A 12,984-nucleotide genomic window follows, 5' to 3' on the forward strand; every position below is an offset into this window, starting at 1 on the left:
TAAGGCCCACTCCCTTTTAAAATACTCATTAACACCTTTCATTTGATACCCATATCGTACAAACAAATTCTAGAGTCACCCCTGGTCCACCTTTATGGCGATACCTCGAAAAGGGGTCCACCTATAGAACTAAGGCCCACTCCCTTTTAAAATACTCTTTAGCACCTTTCGTTTGATACCCATATCGTACAAACAAATTCTAGAGTCACCCCTGGTCCACCTTTATGGCGATACCTCGAAAAGGCGTCCACCTATAGAACTAAGGCCCACTCCCTTTTAAAATACTCATTAACACCTTTCATTTGATACCCATATCGTACAAACATATTCTAGAGTCACCCCTGGTCTACCTTTATGGCGATATCTTGAAAAGCCGTTCACCTACAGAACTAAGGCCCACGCCCTTTTAAAATACTCATTAACTCCTTTCATTTGATACCCATATCGTACAAACAAATTCTAGAGTCAACCCTGGTCCACCTTTATGGCGGTATCTCGAGAACGCGTCCACCTATAGAACTAAGGCCCACTCCCTTTTAAAATACTCATTAACACCTTTCATTTGGTACCCCTATCGTACAAACAAATTCTAGAGTCACCCCTGGTCTACCCTTATGGTAATATCTCGAAAAGGCGGTCACGTACAGAACTAAGGCCCACCCCCTTTTAAAATACTCATTAACACCTTTCATTTGATACCCGTATCGTAAAAACAAATTCTAGAGACACCCCTGGTCCACCTTTATGGCGATATTTCGAAAGGCGTCCACCTATAGAACTAAGGCCGACTTCCTTTTAAAATACTCATTAACACCTTTCATTTTATACCCCTATCGTACAAGCAAATTCTAGAGTCACCCCTGGTCTACCTTTATGGCGATATCCCGAAAAGGCGGTCACCTACAGAACTAAGGCCCACCCCCTTTTAAAATACTCATTAACACCTTTCATTTGATACCCGTATCGTAAAAACAAATTCTAGAGACACCCCTGGTCCACCTTTATGGCGATATTTCGAAAGGCGTCCACCTATAGAACTAAGGCCGACTTCCTTTTAAAATACTCATTAACACCTTTCATTTTATACCCCTATCGTACAAACAAATTCTAGAGCCACCCCTGGTCTACCCTTATGGTAATATCTCGAAAAGGCGTTCACCTACAGAACTAAGGCCTACGCTCTTTTAAACTACTCATTAACACCTTTCGTTTGATACCCATATCGTACAGACAAATTCTAGAGTCACTCCTGGTCCACCTTTATGGCGATGTCTCGAAAAGGCGTCCACCTATAGAACTAAGGCTCAATCCCTTTTAAAATACTCTTTAGCACCTTTCATTTGATACCCGTATCGTACAAACAAATTCTAGAGTCACTCCTGGTATACCTTTATGGCGATGTCTCGAAAAAGCGTCCACCTATAGAACTAAGGCCCACTCCCTTTTAAAATACTCTTTAGCACCTTTCATTTGATACCCGTATCGTACAAACAAATTCTAGAGTCACTCCTGGTCCACCTTTATGGCGATGTCTCGAAAAGGCGTCCACCTATAAAACTAAGGCCCACTCCCTTTTAAAATACTCATTAACACCTTTCATTTGATACCCATATCGTACAGACAAATTCTAGAGTCACTCCTGGTCCACCTTTATGGCGATGTCTCGAAAAGGCGTCCACCTATAGAACTAAGGCTCAATCCCTTTTAAAATACTCTTTAGCACCTTTCATTTGATACCCGTATCGTACAAACAAATTCTAGAGTCACTCCTGGTATACCTTTATGGCGATGTCTCGAAAAGGCGTCCACCTATAGAACTAAGGCCCACTCCCTTTTAAAATACTCTTTAGCACCTTTCATTTGATACCCGTATCGTACAAACAAATTCTAGAGTCACTCCTGGTCCACCTTTATGGCGATGTCTCGAAAAGGCGTCCACCTATAAAACTAAGGCCCACTCCCTTTTAAAATACTCATTAACACCTTTCATTTGATACCCATATCGTACAAACAAATTCTAGAGTCACCCCTGGTCCACCTTTATGGCGATACCTCGAAAAGGCGTCCACCTATAGAACTAAGGCCCACTCCCTTTTAAAATACTCATTAACACCTTTCATTTGATACCCATATCGTACAAACATATTCTAGAGTCACCCCTGGTCTACCTTTATGGCGATATCTTGAAAAGCCGTTCACCTACGTAACTAAGCCCCAAGCCCTTTTAAAATACTCATTAACTCCTTTGATTTGATACCCATATCGTACAAACAAATTCTAGAGTCACCCCTGATCTACTTTTATGGCGATATCTTGAAAAGGCGTTGACCTACAGAACTAAGGCCCACGCCCTTTTAAAATACTCATTAACACCTTTCATTTGATACCCCTATCGTACAAACAAATTCTAGAGTCACCCCTGATCTACCTTTATGGCGATATCTCGAAAAGGCGTTCACCTACAGAACTAAGGCCCACGCCCTTTTAAAACACGACTTTTCGAGATATCGCCAACTTTCATTTGATACCCATATCGTACAAACAAATTCTAGAGCCACCCCTGGTCTACCCTTATGGTAATATCTCGAAAAAGGCGTTCACCTACATAACTAAGGCCCACGCCCTTTTAAACTACTCATTAACACCTTTCATTTGATACCCATATCGTACAAACAAATTCTAGAGCCACCCCTGGTCTACCCTTATGGTAGTATCTCGAAAAGGCGTTCACCTACAGAACTAAGGCCTACGCTCTTTTAAACTACTCATTAACACCTTTCGTTTGATACCCATATCGTACAGACAAATTCTAGAGTCACTCCTGGTCCACCTTTATGGCGATGTCTCGAAAAGGCGTCCACCTATAGAACTAAGGCTCAATCCCTTTTAAAATACTCTTTAGCACCTTTCATATGATACCCGTATCGTACAAACAAATTCTAGAGTCACTCCTGGTATACCTTTATGGCGATGTCTCGAAAAGGCGTCCACCTATAGAACTAAGGCCCACTCCCTTTTAAAATACTCTTTAGCACCTTTCATTTGATACCCGTAACGTACAAACAAATTCTAGAGTCACTCCTGGTCCACCTTTATGGCGATGTCTCGAAAAGGCGTCCACCTATAAAACTAAGGCCCACTCCCTTTTAAAATACTCATTAACACCTTTCAATTGATACCCGTATTGTACAAATAATTCTAGAGTCACTTCTGGTCCACCTTTATGGCGATGTCTCGAAAAGGCACCCACCTATAGAACTAAGGCCCACGCCCTTTTAAAATACTCATTAACACCTTTCATTTGATACCCATATCATACAAACATATTCTAGAGTCACCCCTGGTCCACCTTTATGGCGATATCTCGAAAAGGCGTCCACCTATAGAACTAAGGCCCACTCCCTTTTAAAATACTCATTAACACCTTTCATTTGATACCCATATCGTACAAACATATTCTAGAGTCACCCCTGGTCTACCTTTATGGCGATATCTTGAAAAGCCGTTCACCTACAGAACTAAGGCCCACGCCCTTTTAAAATACTCATTAACTCCTTTCATTTGATACCCATATCGTACAAACAAATTCTAGAGTCACCCCTGGTCCACCTTTATGGCGGTATCTCGAGAACGCGTCCACCTATAGATCTAAGGCCCACTCCCTTTTAAAATACGCATTAACACCTATCATTTGATACCCATATCGTACAAACAAATTCTAGAGTCACCCCTGGTCTACCTTTATGGCGATAACTTGAAAAGGCGTTGACCTACAGAACTAAGGCCCACGCCCTTTTAAAACACGACTTTTCGAGATATCGCCAACTTTCATTTGATACCCATATCGTAAAAACAAATTATAGAGTCACCCCTGGTCCACCTTTATGGCGATATCTCGAAAAGGTGTCCACCTATAAAACTAAGTCCCTCTCCCTTTTAAAATACTCATTAACACCTGTCATTTGATACCCGTATCGTACAAACAAATTCTAGAGCCCCCCCGTGTCCACCTTTATGTCGATATCTCGAAAAGGCGTCCACAAATAGAACTAAGGCCCATTCCTTTTTAAAATACTCATTAAAACCTTTCATTTGATACCCGTATCGTACAAGCAAATTCTAGAGTCACTCCTGGTCCACCTTTATGGCGATGTCTCGAAAAGGCGTCCACCTATAGATCTAAGGCCCACGCCCTTTTAAAATACTCATTAACACCTTTCATTTGATACCCATATCGTACAAACATATTCTAGAGTCACCCCTGGTCCACCTTAATGGCGATGTCTGCAAAAAGCGTCCACCTATAGAACTAAGGCCAACTCCCTTTTAAAATACTCATTAACACCTTTCATTTGATACCCGTATCGTACAAACAAATTCTAGAGTCACCCAAGGTCCACCTTTATGGCTATATCTGGAAAAAGCGTCCACTTATAGAACTAAGGCCAACTCCCTTTTAAAATACTCATTAACACCTTTCATTTGATACCCCTATCGTACAAACAAATTCTAGAGTCACCCTGGTCCACCTTTATAGCGATATCTCGAAAAGGCGGTCACCTACAGAACTAAGGCCCACCCCCTTTTAAAATACTCATTAACACCTTTCATTTGATACCCGTATCGTAAAAACAAATTCTAGAGACACCCCTGGTCCACCTTTATGGTGATATTTCGAAAGGCGTCCACCTATAGAACTAAGGCCGACTTCCTTTTAAAATACTCATTAACACCTTTCATTTTATACCCCTATCGTACAAACAAATTCTAGAGTCACCCCTGGTCTACCTTTACGGCGATATCTCGAAAAGGCGTTCACCTACAGAACTAAGGCCCACACGCTTTTAAAATACTCATTAACACCTTTCATTTGATACCCGTATCGTAAAAACAAATTCTAGAGTCACCCCTGGTCCACCTTTATGGCGATATCTCGAAAAGGCGTCCACCTATAGAACTAAGGCCCACTCCCTTTTAAAATACTCATTAACACCTTTCATTTGATACCCATATCGTACAAACAAATTCTAGAGTCGCCCCTGGTCTACCTTTATGGCGATATCTCGAAAAGGCGTTCACCTACAAAATTAAGGCCCACGCCCTTTTAAAATACTCATTAATACCTTTCATTTGATACCCATATCGTACAAACAAATTCTAGAGGCACCCCTGTTCCACCTTTATGGCGATATCTCGAAAAGACGTGCACCTATAGAACTAAGGCCCACTCCCTTTTAAAATACTCATTAACACCTTTCATTTGATACCCGTATCGTACAAACAAATTCTAGAGTCACCCCTGTTCCACCTTTATGGCGATATCAGGAAAAAGTGTCCACCTATAGAACTAAGGCCAACTCCCTTTTAAAATACTCATTAACACCTTTCATCTGATACCCATATCGTACAAACAAATTCTAGAATCACCCCTGGTCCACCTTTATGGCGATATCTCAAAAAGGCGTCCACCTATAGAACTAAGGCCCACTCCCTTTTAAAATACTCATTAACACCTTTCATTTGATACCCGTATCGTACAAACAAATTCTAGAGTCACCCCCGTTCTATCTTTATGGGGATATCTCGAAAAGGCGCCCACCTATAGAACTAAGGCCAACTCCCTTTTAAAATACTCATTAACACCTTTCATTTGATACCCATATCGTACAAACAAATTCTAGAGGCACCCCTGATCCGCCTTTATGGCGATATATCGAAAAGGCGTGCACCTACAGAACTAAGCTCCCACGCCCTTTTAAAACACTCATTAACACCTTTCAATTGATACCCATATCGTAAAAACAAATTATAGAGTCACCCCTGGTCCACCTTTATGGCGATATCTCGAAAAGGCGTCCACCCATAGAACTAAGGCCCACTCCCTTTTAAAATACTCATTAACACCTTTCGTTTGATACCCATATTGTACAAGCGCATTCTAGAGTCACCCTTGGTCTACCTTTATGGCGATATCTCGAAAAGGCGTCCACCTATACAACTAAGGCCCACTCCCTTTTAAAATACTCTTTAACACCTTTCATTTGATACCCATATCGTACAAACAAATTCTAAAGACACCACTGGTCTACCTTTATGGCGATATCTCGAAAAGGCGTTCACCTACAGAACTAAGGCCCACGCCCTTTTAAAATACTCATTAACACCTTTCATTTGATACCCATATCGTACAAACAAATTCTAGAGTCACCCCTGGTCCACCTTTATGGCGATATCTCGAAAAGGCGTCCACCCATAGAACTAAGGCCCACTCCCTTTTAAAATACTCATTAACACCTTTCGTTTGATACCCATATTGTACAAGCGCATTCTAGAGTCACCCTTGGTCTACCTTTATGGCGATATCTCGAAAAGGCGTCCACCTATACAACTAAGGCCCACTCCCTTTTAAAATACTCTTTAACACCTTTCATTTGATACCCATATCGTACAAACAAATTCTAAAGACACCACTGGTCTACCTTTATGGCGATATCTCGAAAAGGCGTTCACCTACAGAACTAAGGCCCACGCCTTTTTAAAATACTTATTAATACCTCTCATTTGATACCCATATCGTAAAAACAAATTCTAGATGCACCCCTGGTCCACCTTTATGGCGATATCTCGAAAAGGCGTCCACCTATAGAACTAAGGTCCACTCCCTTTTAAAATACTCATTAACACCTTTCATTTGATACCCATATCGTACAAAGAAATTCTACAGTCGCCGCTGGTCTACCTTTATGGCGATATCTCCAAAAGGCGTTCACCTACAGAACTAAGGCCCATGCCCTTTCAAAACACTCATTAACACCTTTCATTTGATACCCCTATCGTACAAACAAATTCTAGAGTCACCCCTGGTCTACCTTTATGGCGATATCTCGAAAAGGCGTTCACCTACAGAACTAAGGCCCACACCCTTTTAAAATACTCGTTAACACCATTCATTTGATACCCGTATCGTACAAACAAATTCTAGAGTCACCCCTGGTTCACCTTTATGGCTATATATCGAAAAGGCGTCCACTTAGGCCGACGCCCTTTTAAAATACTCATTAACAACTTTCATTTGATACCTATATCGTACAATCAAATTCTAGAGTCACCACTGGTCCACCTTTATGGCGATATCTCGAAAAGGCGTCCACCTATAGAACTAAGGCCCACTCCCTTTTAAAATACTCATTAACACCTTTCGTTTAATACCCGTATCGTACAAACAAATTCTAGAGTCACCCCTGGTCCACCTTTATGGCGATACCTCGAAAAGGCGTCCACCTATAGAACTAAGGCCCACTCCCTTTTAAAATACTCATTAACACCTTTCATTTGATACCCATATCGTACAAACAAATTCTAGGGTCACCCCTGGTCCACCTTTATGGCGATATCTCGAAAAGGCGTCCACCCATAGAACTAAGGCCCACGCCCTTTTAAACTACTCATTAACACCTTTCGTTTGATACCCATATCGTACAAAAAAATTCTAGAGTCACCCCTGTTCCACCTTTATGGCGATATCTCGAAAAGGTGTCCACCAATAGAACTAAGGCCCACTCCCTTTTAAAATACTCATTAACACCTTTCAATTGATACCCGTACTGTACAAACAAATTCTAGAGTCACTTCTGGTCCACCTTTATGGCGATGTCTCGAAAAGGCACCCACCTATAGAACTAAGGCCCACGCCCTTTTAAAATACTCATTAACACCTTTCATTTGATACCCATATCGTACAAACATATTCTAGAGTCACCCCTGGTCCACCTTTATGGCGATATCTCGAAAAGGCATCCACCTATAGAACTAAGGCCCACTCCCTTTTAAAATACTCATTAACACATTTCATTTGATACCCCTATCGTACAAACAAATTCTAGAGCCACCCCTGGTCTACCCTTATGGTAATATCTCGAAAAGGCGTTCACCTACATAACTAAGGCCTACGCCCTTTTAAACTACTCATTAACACCTTTCGTTTGATACCCATATCGTACAGACAAATTGTAGAGTCACTCCTGGTCCACCTTTATGGCGATGTCTCGAAAAGGCGTGCACCTATAGAACTAAGGCTCACTCCCTTTTAAAATACTCTTTAGCACCTTTCATTTGATACCCGTATCGTACATACAAATTCTAGAGTCACTCCTGGTATACCTTTACGGCGATGTCTCGAAAAGGCGACCACATATAGAACTAAGGCCCACTCCCTTTTAAAATAATCTCTAGCACCTTTCATTTGATACCCGTATCGTACAAACAAATTCTAGAGTCACTCCTGGTCCACCTTTATGGCGATGTCTCGAAAAGGCGTCCACCTATAGAACTAAGGCCCACTCCCTTTTAAAATACTCTTTAGCACCTTTCATTTGATACCCATATCGTACAAACAAATTCTAGAGTCACCCCTGGTCTACCTTTATGGCGATATCTTGAAAAGGCGTTCACCTACAGAACTAAGGCCCACGCCCTTTTAAAATACTTATTAACTCCTTTCATTTGATACCCATATCGTACAAACAAATTCTAGAGCCACCCCTGGTCTACCCTTATGGTAATATCTCGAAAAAGCGTTCACCTACAGAACTAAGGCCCGCGCCCTTTTAAACTACTCATTAACACCTTTCATTTGATACCCATATCGTACAAACATATTCTAGAGTCACCCCTGGTCCACCTTTATGGCGGTATCTCGAGAAGGCGTCCACCTATAGATCTAAGGCCCACTCCCTTTTAAAATACGCATTAACACCTATCATTTGATACCCATATCGTACAAACAAATTCTAGAGTCACCCCTGGTCTACCTTTATGGCGATATCTTGAAAAGGCGTTCACCTACAGAACTAAGGCCCACGCCCTTTTAAAATACTCATTAACTCCTTTCATTTGATACCCATATCGTACAAACAAATTCTAGAGCTACCCCTGGTCTACCCTTATGGTAATATCTCGAAAAGGCGTTCACCTACATAACTAAGGCCTACGCCCTTTTAAACTACTCATTAACACCTTTCGTTTGATACCCATATCGTACAGACAAATTCTAGAGTCACTCCTGGTCCACCTTTATGGCGATGTCTCGAAAAGGCGTCCACCTATAGAACTAAGGCTCACTCTCTTTTAAAATACTCTTTAGCACCTTTCATTTGATACCCGTATCGTACAAACAAATTCTAGAGTCACTCCTGGTATACCTTTACGGCGATGTCTCGAAAAGGCGTCCACATATAGAACTAAGGCCCACTCCCTTTTAAAATACTCATTAACTCCTTTCATTTGATAACCCTATCGTACAAACAAATATTATAGTCAACCCTGGTCCACCTTTATGGCGATATCTCGAAAAGGCGTCCACCTATAGAACTAAGGCAAACTCCCTTTTAAAATACTCATTAACTCATTTCATTTGATAACCCTATCGTACAAACAAATACTATAGTCACCCCTGGTCCACCTTTATGGCGATATCTCGAAAAGGCGTCCACCTATAGAACTAAGGCAAACTCCCTTTTAAAATACTCATTAACTCCTTTCATTTGATAACCCTATCGTACAAACAAATTCTAGAGGCACCCCTGGTCCACCTTTATGCCGATATCTCGAAAAGGCGACCACCTATAAAACTACCGCCACTCCCTTTTAAAACCCTCATTAATACCTTTAGTTTGATACCCATATCGTACAATCACATTCTAGAGTCACCCCTGGTCCACCTTATTGGCGATGTCTCGAAAAGGCGTCCACCTATAGAACTAAACGCCACGCCCTTTTGAAATACTCATTAACACCTTTCATTAGATACCCATATTGTACAAACGCATTCTAGAGTCACCCCTGTTCCACCTTTATGGTGATATCTCGAAAAGGCGTCCACCTATAGAACTAAGGCCAACTCCCTTTTAAAATGTTCATTAACGCCTTTCATTTGATACCCATATCTACAAACAAATTCTAGGGCCACCCGTGGTCCACCTTTATGGCGATATCTCGAAACGGCGTCCACCTATGGAACTAAGGATCACTCCCTTTTAAAATACTCATTAACATCTTTCATTTAATACCCATATCGTACAAACAAATTGTAGGGTGAAGCCTGATCCACCTTTATGGCGATATCCCTAAATGGCGTCCACCTGTAGAACTATGACCCACTCCCTCATAAAATACTCTTTAATACCTTTCATTTGACACACATGTAATACAAACACATTCCAGGATTACCCTCGGTTCATTTTCCTACATGGTTATTTTCCCTTATGTTGTCACCATAGCTCTCAACTGAGTATGTAATGTTCGGTTACACCCGAACTTAACCTTCCTGACTTGTTTTAATTTAAATTAAAAAAATGTTTCGTTTACAAAATTATTTATAGATAATAAAGAGGTAAAATTTACCCTCACCACAATAACTAACGCCCAAATATTCACCTCAGTAATTAAAGGTTAAATAACTTTTCAACAAAAGGTGGACAAACGAAAATTGTTCCTTGATAAACATGGACAAACGATGGTCAAACGACGGACATACGATTTAGCATAATGAAGCGAAAAAAAAAATGTTGGTGTTTTTTTCGAAAAAAATATTTCTGTTATAACTTTTTAACAAAAGATGGACAAACGAAAATTTTTCGTGGACAAAATTGGACAAACGAATAACATTTGGCACTTGAGGTGTCAACTTCACACACGATTTTTTTTTTTAAATAACTTTTTAACAAAATGTGGACAAACGAAAATTTTTCCTGGTTAAACATGGATAAACGACGGAAATGCGATTTAGCACAATAAAGCGAAACAAAATTTTCGGATTTTTTCGAAAAAAAAATTTTTTTTGTTATAACTTTTTAACAAAAGGTGGACAAACGAAAATTTTTCCTGGACAAACTTGGACAAACAATGGCCAAACGAATGACATTTGGTTTTTATAATTACTCGCAAATGGAGGTGCCAATTTCACACACGATTTTTTTTTCCTGGACAAACATAGATAAACGGTGGACAAACGAATGAGGTATGGTTTTTTTAATTACTCACGCATGTAGGTGCCTTCTTCACAGAGCTATGGTACCATTAGGAGCTTGTAAAAGAAGAACAGAAGAAAATATATCTGCCGTTACAAGTGATGACGACGACGACAAACACGAAGAAGAGAAAATTTTGCGTACTTCTGGTAAATCAAAGCGCATAAAAAATGTTCATTCGGAGGCAGTGGCTAATAATTAATTACAATAACTAGTTTCTCCTCAATTTGTGTGTCATGTTTGCAAGCAGCCTTTTGAAAGAGAAAGCATTCTCAATCGTCATGAAGAAACACATTGGCGTAAAAAACAACGCCATATATAAAAGCAGTTTTGGAAGTGCATTTGAATTGACACAACACTTGGAAAATGGTTGTACAGGTTTATTTTAAAATTAATTGAATTGCGTTTTTTTTTGTAAATACGAATGTGTGGCGAAAGACTACCGCCACGCTAATTACAGTTAATAATAAAATGACAACTATTTGGAGGCGGCGCCCTCCATGACGGCATAATGTAGCAGGGAGTACAATGTGGAAGCAGGTAATCCAACATGGCGACCGTTACAGATGAATTGTATGGTGTTAAATTATTAAATTAACAAATTTTGCCACTATGTAAGGTGGTGAGTTTGATCCATTTTGTGATAGGAAATTGATATATTTTTTCCTACCTTCCGGCAACGGTGCCTATCGGCTGAATGGCTTTATTATTTATTTTAGTGATTTATAAAAAAAAATACTAACGGTGTGGTGCGCACAAGTGTAAAGTACGACGTTAAATTCTGAAAAACTCTATATTAAGGGTTATCCCTATATATGGACCTTCGAGATGTGTCAACAAAATTGAATATACATAATTGTTAAATGTTCGAATTTTAGAAAGCAAATAAGTAGGAAGAAGAAAGAAAGTGAGCAAATGCATGGAAAAGCGGTAGCGTTACAATTACTGATATAACTTCATTTACAAAGGGGATTGATCCCAAACTGATATATTCAAAGCATGAGACGTCATATCTTCCCAAATGCGATTTTCAAATATATTTTTATTGTAATGAAAGATATATGTATTTCCAAAATCCATCATAGAGGATGTGCATACAAAACATTTCAATGCACAACCATATGTACATACATACGACTTGTTTGTAAGTAAACATGTGTTGTGGTAAATAAGAATAAGAAGAGAAGTGTATAAAATGAATTTTATAATTTTGATTAAAAAATACTTGCCTTCGGTGGCTTGGCTGCTGGCGGTTTCTTAAACGTTCGCAAAAGAAGTGAAAGAGGTAAAAAGACTTTAGTTCGCCGCCACCCCGCCGAATCCTAGGCTTAACTATTATCCGGCGGGATAAACGGTTATCGGTATAAACCGATATGAATAAATGAAAGGAAAAGTAAAGCGATACGAGGGTGCAATAGGCTTGTGGCCTAAACAGAAATAATATTCAAAATGCTCTTGATGGCACAACTGAACTGAAATGATGAATGTTTGCAATATTTAGGAAGGTAAAACTAAATTGGTAGGCTTGTAAGCTACGGCATTAGTTTATTTATTATATTTCAATATGGAGGTATAAAGATTGCATAGGAGTGTTTTAAATCCATATGAATTTAGAATATGCTAATATTCAAAATGTTTTGGCGAAACACCCTTAAAGAGTGTTTTCCAAAGAAGGATAGTCGGGTTTTTGTGGAATACGATTTATTTCCGAATCAAATTTAAATCAAACGAACATTCATTTAAAATGAACAATATCGGACTATAACCACGCCCACTTTTTCGATATCGAAAATTTCGGAAAACCGAAAAAGGGCGATAATTCATTACCAAAGACGAATAAAGCGATGAAACTTGATAGGTGAGTTGAACATATGACGCAGAATAGAAAATTTGTAAAATTTTGGACAATGGGCGTGGCACCGCCCACTTTTAAAAGAAGGTAATTTAAAAGTTTTAC

The sequence above is a fragment of the Eurosta solidaginis genome, chromosome X (genome assembly GCF_040869045.1).
Source record: "Eurosta solidaginis isolate ZX-2024a chromosome X, ASM4086904v1, whole genome shotgun sequence".
Classification (NCBI taxonomy): Eukaryota; Metazoa; Arthropoda; class Insecta; order Diptera; family Tephritidae; genus Eurosta; species Eurosta solidaginis.